Genomic DNA, 22880 nt, shown 5'->3' on the forward strand with positions numbered 1-22880 from the left:
AAACAGATGGGTTACTTCAATCAAAGCTGTAAATGTGTTAGCATTTCATGTTAGCTAAAGAACCGTGAATTACTTTGGTGTAGAGTTAGGCACCATTTTCTGTAGGCGTACTTGGAATTGAAACTACCTCACAGCCATTTTGGAAACGTTTCTTTAAGAATCCTTCTGCCCCACCCAGGGATCCATTCCATAATCAGCCACCAAATGCAGACACTATTGCATATGCCAGCAAGATTTTGCTGAAAGGACCCTGATATAGCTGTCTCTTGTGAGGCTATGCCAGAGCCTGGCGAATACAGAAGTGGATGTTCACAGTCACCTATTGGATAGAACACAGAGCACCCAATGGAGGAGCTAGAGAAAGTACCCAAGGAGCTGAAGGGGTCTGCAACCCTATAGGTGGAATAGCAATATGAACTAACCAGTAACCCCCCCCCCCCCCCAGAGCTCGTGTCTCTAAACTGGGAAGAGAGGCCCCTTGGTTTTGCAAACTTTATATGCCCCAGTACAGGGGGACACCAGGGCCAAGAAGTGGGAGTGGGTGGATAGGGGAGCAGGGCGGGGAGAGGGTATAGGGGACGTTCAAGATAGCATTTGAAATGTAAATGAAGAAAATATCTAATAAAAAATTGAAAAAAAAAAAAGAATCTTCCTAGTGTCTCTTGTTCCCCAGTGTGCCTATGACTCTACTAAGACAGGACCCTCATTTCTATCTTTAATGCCTATTGCAGTAACTGACACAGTAAATTCTTCATATAAAATTCATTAAGTTTCCTAACACATATTGAAATACCCTGCTATTCAATGTGTGTGCAATAAAGCAAGGTAAAATCTTAGGATTTAACTTAGGCTAACAATAAAAACACAAAAATTAGTACATAGGAAAACAATAAAAAGACTGCTAGAGTTTATGGGAACACCGCTGTCATGAGATGGGAAGTCCAAGTTATTTGCCTGTTATCATGTTGCTCTACCCAGGCTGACCTACAGCCAAGGGCAGATAGGAAGAAAATCAAGGACAGATGGAAATCAAGGACAGATGGTTTATTCATAGGCAGAGTCAGAAAGTGACTAAAGCACAAACAAGCCTCTGCAATGGCTGTCTTCAGGGGTGATTATAGAACTTGCCAGACGGGAAGGTCAGGTTCTGTGGACCACTCTGCTTCTCTCATTACAGTGAGCCTATGGGGGGGGGGTCTTCCATGTCCCCTCTCTCCTCTGTGAGTCTGTGAGCCTCAGGCAGGAGTCTACTACTTTGCCTGATTGACTTGCCAACGGTATTACTATCTTCTATGGCAAACTTGTAGCCCCAGCCTGTGGCACTCTGTCCACTCTTTCCTCTGAAATTCCACATTGGTGTACTACTCAACGTGACATGGAATGGTGATCACCAAGGGTTCTCTAAGGACATGACATGCGATTACAGATAAATGGGATAAATGGGAGGAAGAAGGGGAGGAGGCAGAGGAAAGAAGAGGATAAAGAGGAGGAGTGGGAAAGAATTCTGAACATTATTTCTCCCAAGAAAACAGTTTATAGGGAGACTTGTGGTAGGAAATTACTAAAGATTTTAGAACTGTTCTTAGTCATAGTTGGGTAGTACAAGTTTAGGGTTTTATATTTTATTATAAGTTAACATTTTAAAGACAATTAAATAACACACCACCATCACACACATATTCAAAGTCACAGAGGTTCATGTGCACATACACACAGACGCATTAGGCTCTGGCTTTACTGAGGAGAATCACTTAAGGAGAAGAACAGGAGACACAAGCTAAAAGGCTGCTGGAGTCTAACTGAAATGATGCCTGGGCGGGCTCTACACTTACAATAGTAGCAATGGTGAGGGGGAAAAAAGTGATTTCCACACCTATGTTTACATATAGAGAGACTGCTTCCCCAGGACTCGGTGAAGAGCAAAGAGAAGACCTGATTGATGAAGCTGTTATAATCTTTATGATGGTGTCTTTCAGAGTAGTCTAGGATCACATATGTTAATGGGCACTTTTTGAAAATATAAAAAGTGGTCTATAATCGAAATTCTAAATCACAGCTTAAATAAAATCAAGACAAAGTTTTTCAGCGCCTTGAACATGCTGGTACATACTATGGACTTCTGGAGCATGAATGTGAAATTATATTAGTTTTAGATTTTTAGTGGGCTTCTCACAGTCTCAATTCAAGTAGTTTATTGGATATCTAGATAATTGATGAGCTATCATATTATATACAACTTCTGTGTGAGGTATGATCATAATTATCATATACAATCACAGAAATAAATATCTGGCCTTATTCTTCACCATACTGCTCCAGTCAGCCCATTGCTATCCTTTGATCTATTCAAAAATCACTTGGTGAGCTCTTAATCTGTATTAAGAATGTCTGCATATGAGATGATCAATAAAACACCACAATAAGGTTAGACCTATCATGCATTCACTCATTTATAATATATGCTGACTGGAGTTATGTTCAGAATCCTCTCTGTGGTTTGGTTGAATTTGCTGAACCCAAATCACCATATTTAACCCTTTAATTCCTCTTTCCTATATTTAGTATACCATTGTTTACGAATGCTTGGCTGATTGGATAGGAGTAACTTACACATGTGGAGACGTTGGTCAGATCTCTGTGCTCAGATATCTGTATGCCTTGGCTAGACTTAGGAGTAATCTGCTCCCGCCCTGGCTTCTGAAATGATGTCACAGCTTGAGCCTGGTTCTGCTTCTTTTCCATCTCCGCTCTTCTTACCTTAATATTCACATTTTTCATAACTTCCCATATTATTCAGGGAGACATTAAGTGTATAAGAAATACCAATTTTTTTAAAGATGCGGCTAAACTCGTGAGTGCTTACCAACACGTAAGTGTCCAAATATGAGATATGAAGAACAAATCTCGCCTTTTCATTCACTGCAAACTCTGCTGTGAACAAACAGTAAACACTCTCATGTGCAATGCCTTTCCTCTTTCTAGAAGTATCAGCTTTAATAGAAAGCTAATTAGGTAACAAAACCTTAAAAACTGTATTGTTATTGCTGGCGAAGGGGCATGAGCCCTGCTGCTGGTTGCTCTGTTCACTGTTTGAAAGATTCCTGCTAATATTTGATCAGGTGTGGGCTCTCAGTGGAAAGCAAAACCCTTTTAACCGCAGAACTCCAGCTGAAGTGTACGAACAACAGTAATACTTTTTTGATCATGTACCCCATAGAGTTTCAAATCCCTGACAGCAAGCGCAGTTTTTTTTTTTTTTACTGTTACCTGTTCATTTTACTAAACAATAAAATATGTGATATTAAGGCCCACACAAAGGCATTTCTTGGACATTGGATTATATAGATTATAATAAAAATTTTATAGTAAAGTTTTTAACTGACAGCATGCTAAAAATGTCCAGAAAAATAACATTAAAATCATGCTATGAAAATGATTTCCTAATCCAATTATTTATTTTAAAGGTTCACACATTTCTGCTCTGTAATTGAGAAATAAAAGATATGTTGGGAAGATAGAGAATATATAACTAAAATATATTAATTACAATGACATATACATTGATATTCCTAACTCATATATGTTCTAAGTATAGATAATTAGCCACAAAATTACCAAATATAGAAACAACATTGCACTGCAGAATTAACTAGGTTTTTTTTCCCCCATGGAGTGCATTTTATATGTATGGCACCTCCAATGATAAAGCTAAGATTTCTTCTTATGTCTTATGCTTGTAGTTTGCATATGGGTAATATAGGTGACCATTAATATTTTCAAATTATTTATTTGATTAAGATAAAAATAATCTTTATCATTCAAGGAAGTATCTAGATACAAATAGGCAAAGAATAGAAACTAGGTTTCTTTCCTTATCCAGCATAAGAAGTAATTCTGTATGGAGTGTCATTTAGTAAATAGTACTATGCATCACTGTTTTAAGTCAGAAATACAGCTCTACTTAACTGAGTTTACATGCATATTCAGAAATTTAATAGACCCTAATTTTACCAAAGAGAAGAGAGCCCTAGAATGGAAATTTCCTGTAGATACTTGATGCCCCAGGGAAGGGGGATGCCTGGAGTAGATCACCCACTCAGAGATGAAAGGGAGGAGGATGGGGGAAAGAACTCTGTGAGGGGGGACAGGGAGGGGGGTACAACATTTGAGATGTAAATAAATAAATAAATAAATAAATGAATAAATAAATAAATAATAAAAATTTTCACTATTCATATTATTTTCTATAAAGCAAACATGGAAAAAAAAAGAAAAATATTCCTTCTGTGGTCCTGATCTTTAAATATTTTCATGGTACAGATGTGACTGTGTATCTTACTCTGACCAAGCCAGATGAAATTCTCAACTGGAATAGCAGAGCTGTAATGTCCTTTATTGGAAATCAGTGGTTCATTTTATTATCTAGATTTCTTCTGAGACATCACCTAAGTATTTGAATGGCACAGAATATTTTAAAAGCTGTAGAAACAAGAGACATTAATGAAACCAGGAAATACTTTGTTAATATGAAGGCAACTTTCCAGAGAGTTAAACAAAACTTGAACAAATTTACTATTGAACCCAGTAGTTATAAAGTATATATATGTATAGCTAGCTATGATGGATAGGGCCATGTCTAAAATTAGAAGTTGATTGAAATAAAATGTAACCTTCCATTTTCTCCTCATTACATGTGAAGAGAATTTATTTGGTCAGCCATAAGAAAAAATAAGTTTATAACTGAAAATATAATTTATTATATATAATTAAACATCTGGTTTTTGTTATATTTCTCTGCAATACATATCTGAGTCTTAAAAGCCTATTTAAAAGCCTCATTGTTATATAATTCAGGACCTCCGAAGGGGCTACCTAGTGTCATCTGAGGTAGCTTCAGCTGTGGCTAGAGATACACTTCAAAGATGGAGCCTTCATTCACATTATAGGTGACTAACTTCTCTGACTAGTGGCCGGTCTGTCTCTCTCTTCATATGACAACTCATTCACTTGAGCTTTTCTATGTGGTGTGAAGTTTTCATAGCATGGTAAGTTCAATATGGTTGCCTTTGTTATATGTGTGAGCAGAAAAAAAAATCATGACCAGTATTTTTTCCTGTATTTCACTGTGGGACATTATCAGATTCAAGGAGGTGGAGGGGGAAGGATATGTTTCATGACGCCTCTACTGTCATTATCATGGTTCATAAATCACAAATCTAAAGAGTGCTTATTTACTGAGAAGCAGCGTTTATCATAGCAAATAAATGGAATGAGCCCAATCAGTTATCAGTAATGAAGAGAGGAAATGATGGTTTTCTAAGGACGGAGTCTTTTTTTTTTTTTTCTCATTAAACTTGTTTTAATGGTCTCAAATTCTGTGACAGATTTTTGGTCAAGTTGTTTCCATTAAAAAGTACTGATTTTGAAAACTAATAACTTAAAACTGCCACACACAAAAAAAAATGGTCCACAACATTCTTTCCTTCTGAAGGTTTTATGATGCATTGTTATCATTAACCAGTCTTTTACTTTTATTAAACTTAAATGGCCAATTGAGACAAACAGTTCTGAGGGACGGAGTCTTAAGCAGCTGAAGGAGGTGGTGGAGGAATCTCCTAGCAAGAGCAAGTTAGGTCACACAGTATTCCCTTGAAGAAATTATTGGACCTGTGGTCCTTTCCTCTTTCTTCTGTACATCCTGGCCATTGTGAGGTAAACCTATTTTTGTCTGCCACATGACTCCAATCATCATATATGATGTTACCACAGGCCAGTGGTGCCTCAACCATGAGAACCATCAGTGGGGCCATTCAACTCTGAGTGACATCAGTGAAACTTTCCAATGATGAGACGCATCAATGGATCCTCCCAACAACTAAGGAGATATTATTGGAGTCACTAGATGGATGGAACCAGTATAGTAAAACCATCAGACTATAAGAAGCGTCTTTTGAAACCAGAGGCCAAAAGAAACTCCTCCACCTTTTCAGTGAATTATCTTCAATGTTTCGTTCCAGTAGTGAAAAGCTGCCTCATACCTTTTCCAGCCTAAAGAGCTTTAAAACAGTCTCTGACCACTCGCTACAGTATGTACCCTAAGGCAAAAAGATCTGCAAAAAAATCGAACACTGTTTTCAATAAGTACATTATTCTCTTTGGAAACATTAGTAGTTTTATTTTGAGATATTTGTGGTAAATCATTGAGTTGCTCTGTTGTTATCTGTGGACTTTAGGACTTTGATACTTAGGAAAGGAGTCTGTGGTTGTCATGAGGGGGCATCTCACATGGAGAGTACAGCTGCTCCCTTAGCCCATCAGATCCTGAAACCCACAGTGTGTTTGCAGGGAGGCCACATCTTCCACAGGTTTCTGTGTCTAGTGGCTGGGTGTAATGGGATGTTCTATTACCTTTTGGGGGGGAACACCTACTCCTTATTGTCTGTGTTTGGATGAAGGTCTCCTACGTGACTTTGCTGAAGATTCTGTGGCACGTTGCCACCTCTGTCTTTATCTGTCTCTTTCCCTCCTTTTTGCTTTGTTGAGACATGGGCTCATGGTGAAGTCTTGAACTAAGTTCTTGCCACAGGCTTCCAGCTGGGTGATGACAAGCATTTGACACTGTGCCCAGTTCTGCTTCTCTGATATCTTACTCCATGACTTGGAGGAAGATGCCAGGTTTACGTCCCAATGCTGCAATTTTAATTTTTAAGAAAATTTTCTATTTTTATGTTTTATCACCATATATTAATTTTATAAAATGATGGGTTTGTTGTGACATTTTCACAATGTGTACAATGTTCTCTGATCACTCTTACCCCTTAGCCAGTGCTCTTTTCATTCCTTATCGTTCTTGATGTTCCATTGTCTGAAAATAATTTTTATTAAAGTAACAGATTTAAAGAACATCATAGAGTAAGGTTTTGTTTTAAAAACAGTGTTAGAATGTATTATATATAAAATGAATGTCATGGCAATTTTTAATATATATACATAATGTTCTTTGATCACTCTCTTTCCTAGTCTTGTTAACCCCTTACCTCTTCCCAACTAACCAGCCTTCTAAGTTTATATCTTTTTGCCTTTCATTTGTGACCTATTAAGCTTAATTAGCACAGTTTATAGGAGCGTAGGAACCTTTCCAGTTGATATACTATTGAAGAAAATGTCTCTCCTTCCCCCATTAATTGCAGTAGGGGCCACATCCCTGAAACTCTCCCTTTCTCCATCGCACAGCTGAAGGACCCAATCTTTTGCAGGCAATCACAGCTGCTGTGGGTTGATTGCAGTTCTCCCCCAGATCCACAGAGCCTTCACACTCCCGCTTGGGTGTCTCAGTGAAGAGAAACAGCTGTGTAGCCTGCACGGTAACACTCCTCGTCTCCCGTGTGTCTTGCCGTCGGCTGTTTCTCTGAGATGTCAGTAGTTGCCATGTTCATTTGATCATGCCTTCACTGAAAGGCATAGGAAAGAGAGACATTCTTTTCTTCCCAGAGGAAAATAGATTCCTTTTATTTATTACCAATAAATGAATCTAAAAATTACTAGGGTACAGAATTCATGATTTCTGGAAGCTAGGTGGAGGTCACAGTACATATTATAACAGTTCTGATACAACTCTTAAATAACATTATTAAAGTTCCTGAATAGAACAGCAATGGCTTGTGCTGTAAGATTGAGAATCGATAAATGGGACCTCATAAAGTTGCAAAGCTTCTGCAAGGCAAAAGACAAGACAAAAAGACCACCAACAGATTGGGAAAGGATCTTTACCTATCCTAAATCAGATAGGGGACTAATATATATAAAGAACTCAAGAAGGTGGACTCCATAAAATCAAATAACCCCATTAAAAAAATGGGGCTCAGAGCTGAACAAAGAATTCTCACCTGAGGAATACCGAATGGCAGAGAAGCACCTGAAAAACTGTTCACCATCCTTAATCATCAGGGAAATGCAAATCAAAACAACCCTAAGATTCCACCTCACACCAGTCAGAATGGCAAAGATCAAAAATTCAGGTGACAGCAGATGCTGGCGAGAATGTGGAGAAGGAGGAACACTCCTCCATTGTTGGTGGGATTGCAAGCTTGTACAACCACTCTGGAAATCAGTCTGGCAGTTCCTCAGAAAATTGGACATAGTAATACCAGAGGATCCCGCAGTACCTCTCCTGGGCATATATCCAGAAGATGTCCCAACCGGTAAGAAGGACACATGCTCCACTATGTTCATAGCAGCCTTATTTATAATAGCCAGAAGCTGGAAAGAACCCAGATGCCCTTCAACAGAGGAATGGATACAGAAAATGTGGTACATCTACACAATGGAGTACTACTCAGCTATTAAAAAGAGTGAATTTATGAAATTCCTAGCCAAATGGATGGACCTGGAGGGCATCATCCTGAGTGAGGTTACCCAATCACAAAGGAACTCACACAATATGTACTCATTGATAAGTGAATATTAGCCCAGAAACTTAGGATACCCAAGATATAAGATACAATTTGCTAAACACATGAAACTCAAGAAGAACGAAGACCAAAGTGTGGACACTTTGCCCCTTCTTAGAATTGGGAACAAAACACCCATGGAAGGAGTTACAGAGACAAAATTTGGAGCTGTGACGAAAGGATGGACCATCTAGAGACTGCCATATCCGGGGATCCATCCTATAATCAGCTTCCAAACGCTGACACCATTGCACACACTAGCAAGATTTTGCTGAAAGGACCCAGATATAGCTGTCTCTTGTGAGACTATGCCGGGGCCTAGCAAACACATAAGTGGATACTCACAGTCAGCTATTAGATGGATCACAGGGCCCCCAATGGAGGAGCTAGAGAAAGTACCCAAGGAGCTAAAGGGATCTGCAACCCTATAGGTGGAACAACATTATGAACTAACCAGTACCCGGGAGCTCGTGTCTCTCGCTGCATATGTATCAAAAGATGGCCTAGTCGGCCATCACTGGAAAGAGAGGCCCATTGAACTAACAAACTTTATATGCCCCAGTACAGGGGAATGCCAGGGCCAAAAAGTGGGAGTGGGTGGGTAGGGGAGTGGGGGGGAGGGTATGGGGGACTTTTGGGATAACATTGGAAATGTAAATAAGGAAAATACATAATAAAAATATAAAAATATAATTATGTTCTATGACAAGAAAAGCTACCAGCAGTACTTCTTTAGAAAAGCAGCAACAAACAAAAACCCAAGACGTTTATCACATTTTGCTTCCTTTACTCAACTTCCTTCATGTCTTTAACAAAAATAAACCTTCAGTGACTAATGGTTTATTTTTTTTCTTGAACTAATACTCAATAAGTAATTGCAAATTATTTTTTCTTATATGCAATTTTGGATTAAAATGCTATTTCATTATTAATATACTGAATATGTATATACATGTATTATTTGACACACATACATATATGCACGTATGTAAAAATTACTTAAATTCTAGTAAAATAAAGCAGTATTTTTCCGTAATGAATATGAAAAATATATCTTACAGTGTTTGCAAGGTTCACAGTGTTTTAATATAATGTAAATCAGAGTATAAAATGTAATATACCTTTCTATTTAGGCAGTGAAAGTCTCATCTATTAAAATGTTATTGCATTTGTTTTTTAAATAAATTTATTGTTTTCTAATGCAACAAATAACTTGGAACCTTTCAAGGAAGCGACGTTGATATAAAAATTATATTTTTAACCTGTGACCTATCTCTTTGCAAGATGTGCTGGGACAGTTGTGGCTCAGAGCTTGTGGGAGTGGCCAACCAATGACTGGTCTAACTTGAGGCCCCAGGCACAAGAGGAAGCCCAGGCCTGATACTGCCTGGATGGCTCAGAGACCTAGGGTAGAACCAAAAAAAGGAAAAGTCAGTGGAATGATTCCATGATTCCTAATGGTATTTTGCCACACACAGATTGGTGTCTGGCCCAGTTGTCACAGAGAGGTTTCCTCCAGTGGAAATGGAGGAAATGCAGCTGGCCTGAGGAGATGCCACAGCCAAACATTAGGTGGAGCTTGGGGAACACTGAGGAAAAGGGGGAGGAAGGATTGTAGGAGCTAGAGGGGTTGAGGATGCTAAAAAACTTATCCCACAGAACCAACTACGCAAGGCTCACAGGGCCTCACTGGACCCTGCGTGGGTCTGCACCAGGTCCTCTGCACACATGCTTTGGTTGTTTAGCTTGGAGTGTTTGTGGGACCCCACACCGTGGGAGTGGGGCTGTCTCTGACTGTTTTACCTGCTCTTAGTACCGTTTTCCTCTTGCTGGGTTGCCTTGCCCCGCCTTGACAGGAGGGTGTCTGCCCAGCTTTACTGGATCTTGTCATGCCCTGTTGGGTTGATATTCCTGAGGGGCAGGGAGGTGCTCTTTTCTGAAAGGAAAAAGAAAGGCAGTGGATCTTGGAGGAAAGCGAGGTACAGGTGTGACTAGAGGAAGCCAAGGGAGGGGGGCTGTGGCCAGGATGGATTGTTTGTAGAAGAATAAACTAGAGGATAAAAGAAAAAACAAACATTGCATTTTTAATTTTTTAAAATTTCTTTTTATTTTCTCACACAATATATTTTAATCTTCCTCCTCAACTCCCACACAACTTCTCTGTCTCTCTTTGTCTATCTGTCTCTCTGCTTCTCTCAGTCTCTCCCTGTCTTCGACTATCTCTCTCTCTGACTCTCTCAATAATCAAAACAAAGAAAGCCAGTCAGACAAAAAGTACTAAAAAAACTAAGACAGAAAGCACACAGAACACATGGTGCATGTCCCCATGTGTACCATGTTCATGTTCACAGATCCCCTGAGATGGATGGGTATGGACCACCATGTGGGTGCTGAGAATCAAACCCACATCCTCTGTAGCAGCTGCCACTGTCAACCTCTGAGCTACCTTTCAAGACCCTGATGTAAAAGCCCAAAATAATGAAAGACTGTCCCAGAAAAAATCTTTTAAAATTAAATTTTAAGCATTTTTTGAGTTAATGTCATCAAGCTCAATGGCTCATGGCAGAAGGATTTAACTCCTGACAAGAATCCTACATTTTGATGGCATAGACCACTCAAGTGATTTTGAAGCGTATGTAAAACGTAAACTTGGACTCGAGTAATTTATTACTAGAATTTAATGAAGCAGAATAGCAAGTCCACCTATTACTCTACCTCTCATATCAACAGAGGAGAAATCGCAACTGTTTTGCAGATTGAATCAGTGCTCTGTTCCCTCCTACAAAAACAATAAAAACAATTGCCACAACTGTATGAGATACTTAAAAATAAGCAGCTATTTAAATGCAAACATTCTAGAATTTATTGTTCTCACTGTATTAGTATTTCCTCTCTGGTGACTATGGTAGAGTGAATTGATATTACTAGATTTTCTAATATATACTGTGGGGCAGTGGACTGTGCCACCAGACAGTAAGGCCAAGTGGATTCAGAGACTCCAGCAATTCTCATACTTGAGAAGGTAGGCACTTAAATCTACTCCTGACCTGGAACACATGACCTCGACACCCCCATTGTAAGGACTGTGCAATCAGTCACATAGGGACAGCACCTGAAGTCCTTCCATATACAGGTCAGGCAGGCATCGCTAACATCTCAGACCAATCCAGTAGAAAGCATCTGCCTTTAGATCCCAACCCACCCCCAAAACGTTCACAGCATCCTATCCACAAGGAATAAAGAGCACAAGTTAATTCACGAAGGATCGATCATATGAGAGTGCCTGTCTTATCACTACAGAATCCCGGGGTTAATGCCCGGTACACAGACTGGTAATATTCTATAGTAGTAATCCAAGCAACAGCTGCTGCACATTATGTAAGAGCATATCGCACAGTTTTCATGAATTCATGTGTTCAGAAAAAGAGGAAGGGCAGAAAGAAGAGAATTTTTTTTTTTTTTTATTTAACCAGGGTCAGGAATTTGGAGTGTAGTATAGAGTTTTAACTTTAATGTGCTTTTAATTGAAATAGAATTTTACTACTCTATAAAATTCTCCTTTCCATTTTTTTTCCTCAGCCCCTCTGAGCTATCCTCCCCTCAGACTCCTCCATATTCTTCTCATTCTCAGATTGATAGCCTCTCTTTCCTTCACTATTGTTGTTGCACAAACACATACATACGTAAGTAGGTGTGTGTGCAAAAATATGCATGTACAACTTGCTGAGTCCATTTTTGCCTGTGCGTATATAGATGTTTGCAGGGCTGACCATATCTATTGGGCAACCAATAAAAAGCTAACCCGAGGAAGGGCGAGTCTCCTTCTCCCAGCAGTCATTAGTTGCCTCTTGTTCTTTGTCTAAGGGTGAGACCAGACAAAATTTTCACTTCATAGTAACATATCCAATGGCATTGCTATTTTTTTGTTCATGTTCATACAGCCATTTCTAGGAGATACTGTTGCATGGCAGTCTTCCTGATCGTCTGCCTGGTGCGGTCATCCCTCCTTCTCCCACAGTGTTCTCATAGCCATAGATGCAGGAGCCACCCTGTAGATTTATCTGTTAGGATTGAGCTCCCCACGATCTGTTGCTTTCTGTATTGGGTCCAGTGTTTTTTCTTCATGATCTCCATTTGCTGTAAAGAGAGGTTCCTCTGATAAGGGGTGGTAGCTGCGCTTAATGGGATGTGGGAGGAGAGCTCTACAGTCTAGAAGAACCAGACTATGGCTGAGGGCAGGCAACGATATAAAACTATAACTTAGCAATGTACAATGCACAAAGTTTCATTCTGAATTGGAAGAAAAGGTCTTGGCTCTGTAGGCAGATGGCTGAACACTGCCCCTTGCATCAGGATAGACGAAGACAGGAAAGGATGGAAAGTTGCTGTATTTATTGTTGGTGGCCATGTTTCTCTAATAATGATCAACAGGTCTATAGCTAAGGCTATAGGTTTGATAACCTCACTCCAACCTCTTAACATTTTCCAGACATTCTTAACATGTTCTCTCTTAACCTCATTTGTGGGCATAGTGTTATTGGATGCTCTGAAAAGATTATCCTTGTATTACTTAAATGCTTATTTCTCTGTGCCTGTATCTGGTTGCAATCCGGACATGGCATTGTAATGCTCATTCTAAGAATCTCCCCTCTCAATGTTGTGTAAACATTGTTCCCCATTCATTCTCTGATGTGTTAGTAAAAGCTGATCAGCCAGTGACTGAGCAACTGAGAGAACAGGACTGAACTCCTGATCCCAGCCAGGGGATGGAGGGGAAGGGAGAGAGAGGAAGAGGGATTCACCATGTGGAGAGGGTCCAAGGGACACCATGAGAATACACGTGGGGCAGAGAGAGTGAGAGCAATATGGAAAGTGCAAGCATCTTGGGAATTTGGGCTGGGAAGCAGCCAGATTAGCGCAGAGGATTAGAATCGATGAAGAACTGCTCAGATTGTTGTGCAGTACAGCTTGATTACATTAAGTCCTGTAGTCTCTGTCTAGCTTATGTGGGAGCTAGCTGGGATAAAGGAAAACATCACTTAGAAAACTGCAGTAGGACTGCTGGCATCCTCTTCCTTTCTTGGTCTTAAACCCTTTCCATGATCAGTTTCCTACCGAGCTTCTGACAGTGACAAAGCAAACTCAGAAGAGTGGGTGCTTGGCATACAATGCATACATCTCTAGATTGCATGTAGCACCTCGTGCCTGTGGGTATCTAAAATTAGTTGTAGTATTCTATTTTTATGATGCAATAACAATAAAAATGTCCTGGGGTTTCAGACATGAACGGCCCAGGTTTTCAAAGGGGTGCTGAAATCCAAACGCAGGTACTCACATTGTCCAAGCAGTCCGATTCTCCAACTTGCATCTCTAGTCCCGAGTTCGCTAATTAGAAAAAAAGAAAAGAAAAGAAAAACCATGATACAGTGTTTTTTTTTTTTTTTTTTTTTTTTTTTACAGTGCACTTTTACTTATCTATTCTTTTAAAATTACTTTATATTAGATTTTAAGAAACAAAAGTATGGACATGTTTGATTATATTTTTAAGTAAATGCTATCCTGTTAGAAATATTAATTGTAAGCCATGCTGTAGTTCACTGGCTTAGAAAACAATCAGACCTCCTCTGGACACAGTAGTAATCCACAGTCCCAGTTAGACTGGAATGGTTACTGTGACTAAGCTTGCACGTAGACCTCAAGGTTAATTATGTATACTTCAGCCCTCCCCCCCCACCGAGCCCTCCCCCCCACCGAGCCCCCCACCCCCCACCAAGCCCTTCCCCCTTCAATTTACCTGGGTTTCTTCCAGTGGACTCTTTGTTTCTATTGTGTAAGAGAATGGGGGATTACAGTGTACCAGAGCCATGCTTAGCCAGTGAGATGCAGGTTTAAAACTGAATGCCAACCTGTGATAACTGAGTTATCCAATCTCATTGAGATTCATGTCATCTGATAGGAAAGAAGTATGTCTTCCTTAAGCCTTGATTTGTGAATAACTGATAGTGTTTGGAACAGTACTCAACAGCTAAAAATAGTCCTAGTCTAATAGGTCGATCACCAGATCTGATTTAATAATTTCTAGGACCTTTGTATGGAAATACACCTTAATGGTCAATCTAAGTTTGCGTATTATAAACACTCCAAATTTTACCTTAAAAATTGTAAGAAGCCGGGAGGTCGTGGCACACGCCTTTAATCCTAGCACTTGGGAGGCAGAGGCAGGTGGATTTCTGAGTTCGAGGCCAGCCTGGTCTACAGAGTGAGTTCCAGGACAGCCAGGGCTACACAGAAAAACCCTGTCTCAAAAAAAAAAAAAACAAAAAAAAAAAAACCCAAAAATTGTAAAACATCTAAGAAATCACATTTGCTAAAACTATGTAAGCAATTAGCTCTCCAAAATAAGTTTCTTCTTTATTTTTATTTTTTATTTTTCCATACTTGTCCCTTTTGTTATTTATTCTTCTTCATGTGCTACTTATGTGTGTATCTGTGATATGATATGTAAACATTTAAACTTTATAACCAGTAGACTTGTTGTTGAGGATTAAAAATATGTTTATAGTCATCCATGCCAGATTATATAAATGCCTTTAGCTAAAGATTAAACACAGTTGGTAAAAATTAACTCATCTGCATGTAACTTTCAGCCCATTTAAACATGCAGTGGCCTGTAAACCTAGATGAGGTATTTGCCTTTATAAAACTCAACCCTAAGATTTTGTAACATACCCACTTCTTGAGGAAGTAAATTATTTTTTAATATTTATTTAAGCAAAGTTTCTCAGGTCACTGACTGTTTAAAATAACACTAGGTATTTAAGTGTGTTGTGTGTTAAGATCTTAGGAACTCCTCACCCTCTCTCCATGCTACTTTTCTGTTCTTAATGGGGAGGTGTAGGCTCTCAGCCTGCACGATGGGATCAGAACCATTTGTTATGTAATGTTTTTCTCTTCTGTATACAGCATTGTAACTATAGATCCTTGTTCTCCCATACAGTATGCGTTAATTCTGCTTGCTAATACTGTACACCTGTTTTCACAAGTTTTATAGTTGGAAGGGACCTAGAGAATACTTAGCTTAGCATGGAACCCAAGTTAGAAACGTGTGGTGACTTGACTTAATTGGAAGAGGTATAGAAATTAAAGATTGTTGGGTCACATAAGATTTCAGTTTATTTCCCATTATCTCATGTATCCACTTAAGGTGGTTAACTGTAGGCTCTGAGAAATAAGTTAAACTTTAAGTAATACTTTCCTAGAAAGTCTCTAAAATATTAATCTTAAATATGAGTTTAAAGTTCAGTTTGGCCTCCCAACCAATCACCAAACACCCTTTCTTGCAAATAGATAAGAAGTTTCAGGCAGTGAATTAGCAGTGAACATTTATGGCCATTTTTCACCAGTGGCCATATCTTGTCACACTGGCTGTTTTGTAGCTCACAGAGATCGTAGCTGGGTAAGACAGTTGAAGACATTATCCTCTCAGCAGCTTGCCCCACACATTCTCATGCTATGAAAGCTAGTTATCAGGAGGGGAGCTTCATGGTCAGTCATGACTTGATTTGTCCGTGTTCAGTGACCAGTGGACATAACGTCTTTGACAATGGGGTTTTCCCACCAATTCTGGGAAGCAACCAAAAGTAATGGTGATTGACGAATCAATTTGGGAGTTCTCTGGGATGAACGTGGAACTCTTTAAGAAGGATGAGATGTTGGGAGGGTGGATAGGAAGGTGAGATAGATCTGGGAGGGTTGGGGGTAAATATAATAAAATACATTATATGAAACCATTAAAGATTTAATAAAAACAGAGAAGTAAAATTGACAGTAGATAAAGGAAGCTATACATTCTTTTAGTCCAGATGGGATCAATCCAGGCTGTGTTGATATCATGGTACCCAGAACCCCACTCTTCTCTTCTTTGTTTTCCTTTAGTAGTTTCTAGCTATTCCGGCATGACCATGTCTGTGAATGGTACCCATAGATCTGTTCTTCTGGAGTTTTGTGTCTCATACACCTGGGAATACATAATTCAGGTCATTCCTTTCATTCACACAAATATCTGGGCCAAGGGCGAATAACAATCACAAAATAGTTGCTGTCTTAGGTCTTTATTGCTGTGAAGAGACACCATAAGCACACAACATTCATAAAGCAAAAACATTTAGCCGGGGCTGGCTTACAGTTTAGAGGTTTAGTCCATTATCATGGTCCTGCCTGGCATCATGACAGGACAGAAGCATGGCAGTGTCCAGGCAGACTTGGTGCTGGAGGAGGAGATGAGAGTTCTACATCTTGAGCCACATGCAGCAGAAGGAGATCACTATACTAGATTTAGTTTGAGCATACAAAACCTCAAAGTCCCCCTCCACAGTGACACACTTCCTCCCACAAGGTCACACCTACTCAATCAAGGCCTATCTTCCTAATCAAGCCTCTCCCTATGGATCAAGCATTGGAACAGTTAAGTCTGTGGGGGCCTTTCCTATTCAAATCAGCACAGTTGCAAAATGTGCAATCAAGTAGATAATTCACCCTAAGGTATTATGAATATAAATATGTTATATAAGTATAAATATATTTTATAAATATAAATATATTTCATATTACATCTATATCTATTTCACATATACATCCTATAAAAAGAAACCCTAAGCAGTGCACGTGAAACTGGTAATGGTTGATATATTTCATGTTGTAGGAATGAGATTGGTGACCAAACTGGACTTTTATTTTTTATTATTATTTTTTTAATTAGGTATTTTCCTCGTTTACATTTTCAATGCTATCCCAAAGGTCCCCCATACCCACCCCCCGAATCCCCTACCCACCCACTCCCCCTTTTTGGCCCTGGCGTTCCCCTGTCCTGAGGCATATAAAGTTTGCAAGTCCAATGGGCCTCTCTTTGCAGTGATGGCCGACTAGGCCATCTTTTGATACATATGCAGCTAAAGACAAGAGCTCCCGGGTACTGGTTAGTTCATATTGTTGTTCCACCTATAGGGTTGCAGTTCCCTTTAGCTCCTTGGGTAATTTCTCTAGCTCCTCCATTAGGGGCCGTGTGACCAATCCAATAGCTGACTGTGATCATCCACTTCTGTGTTTGCTAGGCCCCGGCATAGTCCCACAAGAGACAGCTATATCTTGGTTCTTTCAGCAAAATCTTGCTAGTGTGTGCAATGGTGTCAGCGTTTGGAAGCTGATTATGGGATGGCATGTGGCAATCACTAGATGATCCATCCTTTCATCACAGCTCCAAATTTTGTCTCTGTAACTCCTTCCATGGGTGTTTTGTTCCCATTGATAAGAAAGGGTAAAGTGTCCACACTTTGGTCTTCGTTCTTCTTGAATTTCATGCGTTTGGCAAGTTGTATCTTATATCTTGGGTATCCTAACTTTCTGGGCTAATATCCACTTATCAGTGAGTACATATTGTGTGAGTTCCTTTGTGATTGGGTTACTTCACTCAGGATGATACCCTCCAGGTCCATCCATTTGCCTAGGAATTTCATGAATTCATTTTTTTAAATAGCTGAGTAGTATTCCATTGTGTAAATGTACCACATTTTCTGTATCCATTCCTCTGTTGAGGGGCATCTGGGTTCTTTCCAGCTTCTGGCTATTATAAACAAGGCTGCTATGAACATAGTGGAGCATGTGTTCTTCTTACTGGTTGGGGCATCTTCTGGATATATGCCCAGGAGAGGTATTGCTGGATCCTCCGGTAGTACTATGTCCAATTTTCTGAGGAACCGCCAGACTGATTTCCAGAGTGGTTGTACAAGCTTGCAATCCCACCAACAATGGAGGAGTGTTCCCCTTTCTCCACATCCTCGCCAGCATCTGCTGTCACCTGAGTTTTTGATCTTTGCCATTCTGACTGGAGTGAAGTGGAATCTCAGTGTTGTTTTGATTTTCATTTCCCTGATGATTAAGGATGTTGAACATTTTTTCAGGTGCTTCTCTGCCATTCGGTATTCCTCAGGTGAGAATTCTTTGTTCAGCTCTGAGCCCCATTTTTTAATGGGGTTATTTGATTTTCTGGAGTCCACCTTCTTGAGTTCTTTATATATATTGGATATTAGTCCCCTATCCGATTTGGGATAGGTAAAGATCCTTTCCCAATCTGTTGGTGGCCTTTTTGTCTTATTGACGGTGTCTTTTGCTTTGCAGAAGCTTTGCAATTTTATGAGGTCCCATTTATCGATTCTTAATCTTACAGCACAAGCCATTGCTGTTCTATTCAGGAATTTTTCCCCTGTACCCATATCTTCAAGGCTTTTCCCTACTTTCTCCTCTATAAGTTTCAGTGTCTCTGGTTTTATGTGGAGTTCCTTAATCCACTTAGATTTGACCTTAGTACAAGGAGATAGAAATGGATCAATTCGCATTCTTCTACATGATAACCGCCAGTTGTGCCAGCACCATTTGTTGAAAATGCTGTCTTTCTTCCACTGGATGGTTTTAGCTCCCTTGTCAAAGATAAAGTGACCATAGGTGTGTGGGTTCATCTCTGGGTCTTCAATTCTGTTCCATTGGTCTACCTGTCTGTCACTATACCAGTACCATGCCGTTTTGATCACAATTGCTCTGTAGTACAGTTTTAGGTCTGGCATAGTGATTTCACCAGAGGTTCTTTTATCCTTGAGAAGAGTTTTTGCTATCCTCGGTTTTTTGTTACTCCAGATGAATCTGCTGATTGCCCTTTCTAATTCGTTGAAGAATTGAGTTGGAATTTTGATGGGGATTGCATTGAATCTGTAGATTGCTTTTGGCAAGATAGCCAGTTTTACAATGTTGATCCTGCCAATCCATGAGCATGGGAGATCTTTCCATCTTCTGAGATCTTCTTTAATTTCTTTCTTTAGAGACTTGAAGTTCTTATCATACAGATCTTTCACTTCCTTAGTTAGAGTCACGCCAAGGTATTTTATATTATTTGTGACTATTGAGAAGGGTGTTGTTTCCCGAATTTCTTTCTCAGCCTGTTTATCCTTTGTGTACAGAAAGGCCATTGACTTGTTTGAGTTAATTTTATATCCAGCTACTTCATGGAAGCTGTTTATCAGGCTTAGGAGTTCTCTGGTGGAATTTTTAGGGTCACTTATATATACTATCATATCATCTGCAAAAAGTGATATTTTGACTTCTTCCTTTCCAATTTGTATCCCCTTGATCTCCTTTTGTTGTCTAATTGCTCTGGCTAGGACTTCAAGTACAATGTTGAATAGGTAGGGCGAGAGTGGACAGCCTTGTCTAGTCCCTGATTTTAGTGGGATTGCTTCCACCTTCTCACCATTTACTTTGATGTTGGCTATTGGTTTGCTGTAGATTGCTTTTATCATGTTTAGGTATGGGCCTTGAATTCCTGATCTTTCCAAGACTTTTATCATGAATGGGTGTTGGATTTTGTCAAATGCTTTCTCAGCATCTAACGAGATGATCATGTGGTTTTTGTCTTTGAGTTTGTTTATATACTGGATTACATTGATGGATTTCCATATATTAAACCATCCCTGCATCCCTGGGATGAAACCTACTTCGTCAGGGTGGATGATTGTTTTGATGTGTTCTTGGATTCGGTTAGCAAGAACTTTATTGAGGATTTTTGCATCGATATTCATAAGGGAAATTGGTCTGAAGTTCTCTATCTTTGTTGGGTCTTTTTGTGGTTTAGGTATCAGAGTAATTGTGGCTTCATATAATGAGTTGGGTAGAGTACCTTCCATTTCTTTTTTGTGGAATAGATTGTGAAGAACTGGAATTAGGTCTTATTTGAAGGTCTGATAGAACTCTGCACTAAACCCGTCTGGTCCTGGGCTCTTTTTGGCTGGGAGACTATTAATAACTGCTTCTATTTCTTTAGGGGATATGGGACTGTTTAGATGGTCAACTTGATCCTGATTCAACTTTGGTACCTGGTATCTGTCCAGAAATTTGTCCATTTCGTCCAGGTTTTCCAGTTTTGTTGAGTATAGCCTTTTGTAGAAGGATCTGATGGTGTTTTGGATTTCTTCAGGATCTGTTGTTATGTGTCCCTTTTCTTTTCTGATTTTGTTAATTAGGATTTTGTCCCTGTGCCCTCTAGTGAGTCTAGCTAAGGGTTTATCTATCTTGTTGATTTTCTCAAAGAACCAACTCCTCGTTTGGTTAATTCTTTGAATAGTTCTTCTTGTTTCCACTTGGTTGATTTCACCCCTGAGTTTGATTATTTCCTGCCTTCTACTCCTCTTGGGTGAATTTGCTTCCTTTTCTTCTAGAGCTTTTAGATGTGTTGTCAAGCTGCTAATGTGTGCTCTCTCTAGTTTCTTTTTGGAGGCACTCACAGCTATGAGTTTTCCTCTTAGGAATGCTTTCATTGTGTCCCATAAGTTTGGGTATGTTGTGGCTTCATTTTCATTAAACTCCAAAAAGTCCTTAATTTCTTTCTTTATTCCTTCCTTGACCAAGGTATCATTGAGAAGAGTGTTGTTCAGTTTCCTCGTGAATGTTAGCTTTCTATTATTTATTTTGTTATTGAAGATCAGCCTTAGTCCATGGTGATCTGATAGGATGCATGGGACAATTTCAATATTTTTGTATATGTTGAGGCTTGTTTTGTGACCAATTATGTGGTCAAATTTAGAGCCTCAGGCTCCGGTGGGAGCCACCTTGGCTCCAGGACTCCGCGGAGGGCAGGCTGCACGGGTGAGGGTGTGGAATACAGAGGCCAGCTGTTTCTGGGACTGGCGAGAGCCAGAGATCTTCTGAGGTGGCGCCATCTTCGGCTCCAGACAACCGGCCACCTTCCTGGCCAAAGCAACACAGCTTCTTGGAAAGATCCTGTTTTGGGCCTTCATCTCCAGCCAGGAGGAGGTCCAAACACCAGATAACTGTGCACCTTCCCTGAAAGAGGAGAGCTTGCCTGCAGAGACTGCTCTGACCACTGAAACTCAGAGGAGAGAGCTAGTCTCCCACGTCTGCTGATAGAGAGTAACAAAATCAACAGAGGAACAATCTCTAAACAAAGACAACTATAACAACTAACTCCAGAGATTGCCAGATGGCAAAAGGTAAATGTAAGAATCCTACTAACAGAAACCAGGACCACTCACCATCATCAGAACCCAGAACGCCCACTTTGCCCAGTCCAGGGCACCCTAACACACCTGAAAAGGTAGACCTGGATTCAAACTGGACTTTTAAATAACATGTAAAATTCTGAGGGTTTACAGTTAAGCAAGATATGACAAAGAAATAACAAAAGGAAAGTTTAGATTTATTATGTGGAAGCCTGGGAATTATCGAATGTCTTTCGGTCGGAATGGAACCCATTCCTTTATTAATTTAAATTTTCTAATTGGTATATATTTATTCTACACAGTGCTAGGTTTCATTAAGAATTGTATTTTCCAGTACATTGTGTATCCCGACTTCATGTACTCCCCAGACTGTCCTTCATTTCCACCTCCCTCTTCTGTCCTCTAAAAGTTTGGTCAAGTGCGTAGACAGTTGTAAAAGGTAGACGGAAAGGTGTGTAGACAGAAAGCAAGCATTGAGAAGCTCCTCAGCATCCTGAGCATCTCGATGTGAAAATCAAACCCACACCAAGGTCCCATTTCATCCTTGTCAGAATAGCTCATAAGGAAGATAAACAGCAACAAACAAATGCTCATTAGCATGGAGGGTGGGGATGAGACCTGTAGACATAGTTGGTGGGAATTATTAGGCCAACCACTGTGAAAATCAGTATGGAGTATCTTAACCAGGTAACCATTTTATCGATTATATATTTTATTTATGACTAATAGTTACAGATTCTAATGAGTTAAGTTAAAGCTTCAATTTATTAGAAGAGTACTGTTATTACAAATTCAAAGAGAAAGTGGAAGTAGTTTCAGTGTTCTTAGAAATAACTTCTTTACTAATGGACCCATTGGGGTTGGCTGGTTTGTTTCTGTAATACAACCTGGTTGGTTCTGACTGATGAACTTGCAGGAATAACTGTTAAGACTTCTCAGGCAATTCCTAGTGCTCTGTAATTTGTTTTTTATTCTGTTACATTTGTCCTTGTTCAGATCATGTTAGGACGGTCGTGTTGATATATGAGTGTAGCTTCTCACATTACTTGGTGACACAATCTCACTGCAAATTCCTTGATCCTCAGGCTCTTAAAATCTTTTTACCCTTAATCCTTTTTGTTTCCTCGGTTATTCAGTGTGTGTGTGTGTTTGTGTGTGTGTGTGTGTGTGTGTGTGTGTGTGTGTGTGTGTGTGTGTGTGTGACCACTGAAGTGTATAGATCAGCAGACAGATCTGGGGAGCCATTTTTTTCCCCTTCCACTCTGTGAGTCCTGGAGATTGAGTTCAGGTCATCAGGCTTGGCTACAGATGCCTCTACCTATTCAGTCTCACAGGTGCCATTGCATCTCTTAAATTCAGGAATCTGTCC

General features: G+C 39.7%; 1 protein-coding gene, 1 long non-coding RNA gene and 1 other non-coding gene across 9 annotated transcripts in view; 1 reads left to right on the forward strand and 2 right to left on the reverse strand.

Moving 5' to 3' along the window:
* Nucleotides 1–22880, forward strand: part of Cfap299 (cilia and flagella associated protein 299) — a 472916-nt gene that overhangs the window by 141003 nt on the left and 309033 nt on the right. The window lies entirely within an intron of this gene.
* On the reverse strand, nt 5416–5524 carry Mir703 (microRNA 703). The gene has a single exon (NR_030484.1). It is a non-coding gene; the product is annotated as a microRNA 703 (primary transcript).
* Gm34475 overlaps nt 9749–22880 on the reverse strand; it is a 33362-nt gene continuing 20230 nt past the window's right edge. For 3 of the 5 annotated variants that reach the window (XR_880454.2, XR_880450.2, XR_880453.2), the window contains 3 exons: nt 13786–13835; nt 10254–10386; nt 9749–9854 (listed from right to left, as the gene is read on the reverse strand). This is a non-coding gene — a long non-coding RNA (predicted gene, 34475). Of the gene's footprint in view, nt 9855–10253; nt 10387–12164; nt 12588–13785; nt 13836–16245; nt 16468–22880 lie in introns of those variants that run through there. The other 2 variants (XR_880451.2, XR_389374.3) reach the window with 2 other exon arrangements.

This window comes from Mus musculus, chromosome 5 (genome assembly GCF_000001635.26).
Source record: "Mus musculus strain C57BL/6J chromosome 5, GRCm38.p6 C57BL/6J".
Classification (NCBI taxonomy): Eukaryota; Metazoa; Chordata; class Mammalia; order Rodentia; family Muridae; genus Mus; species Mus musculus.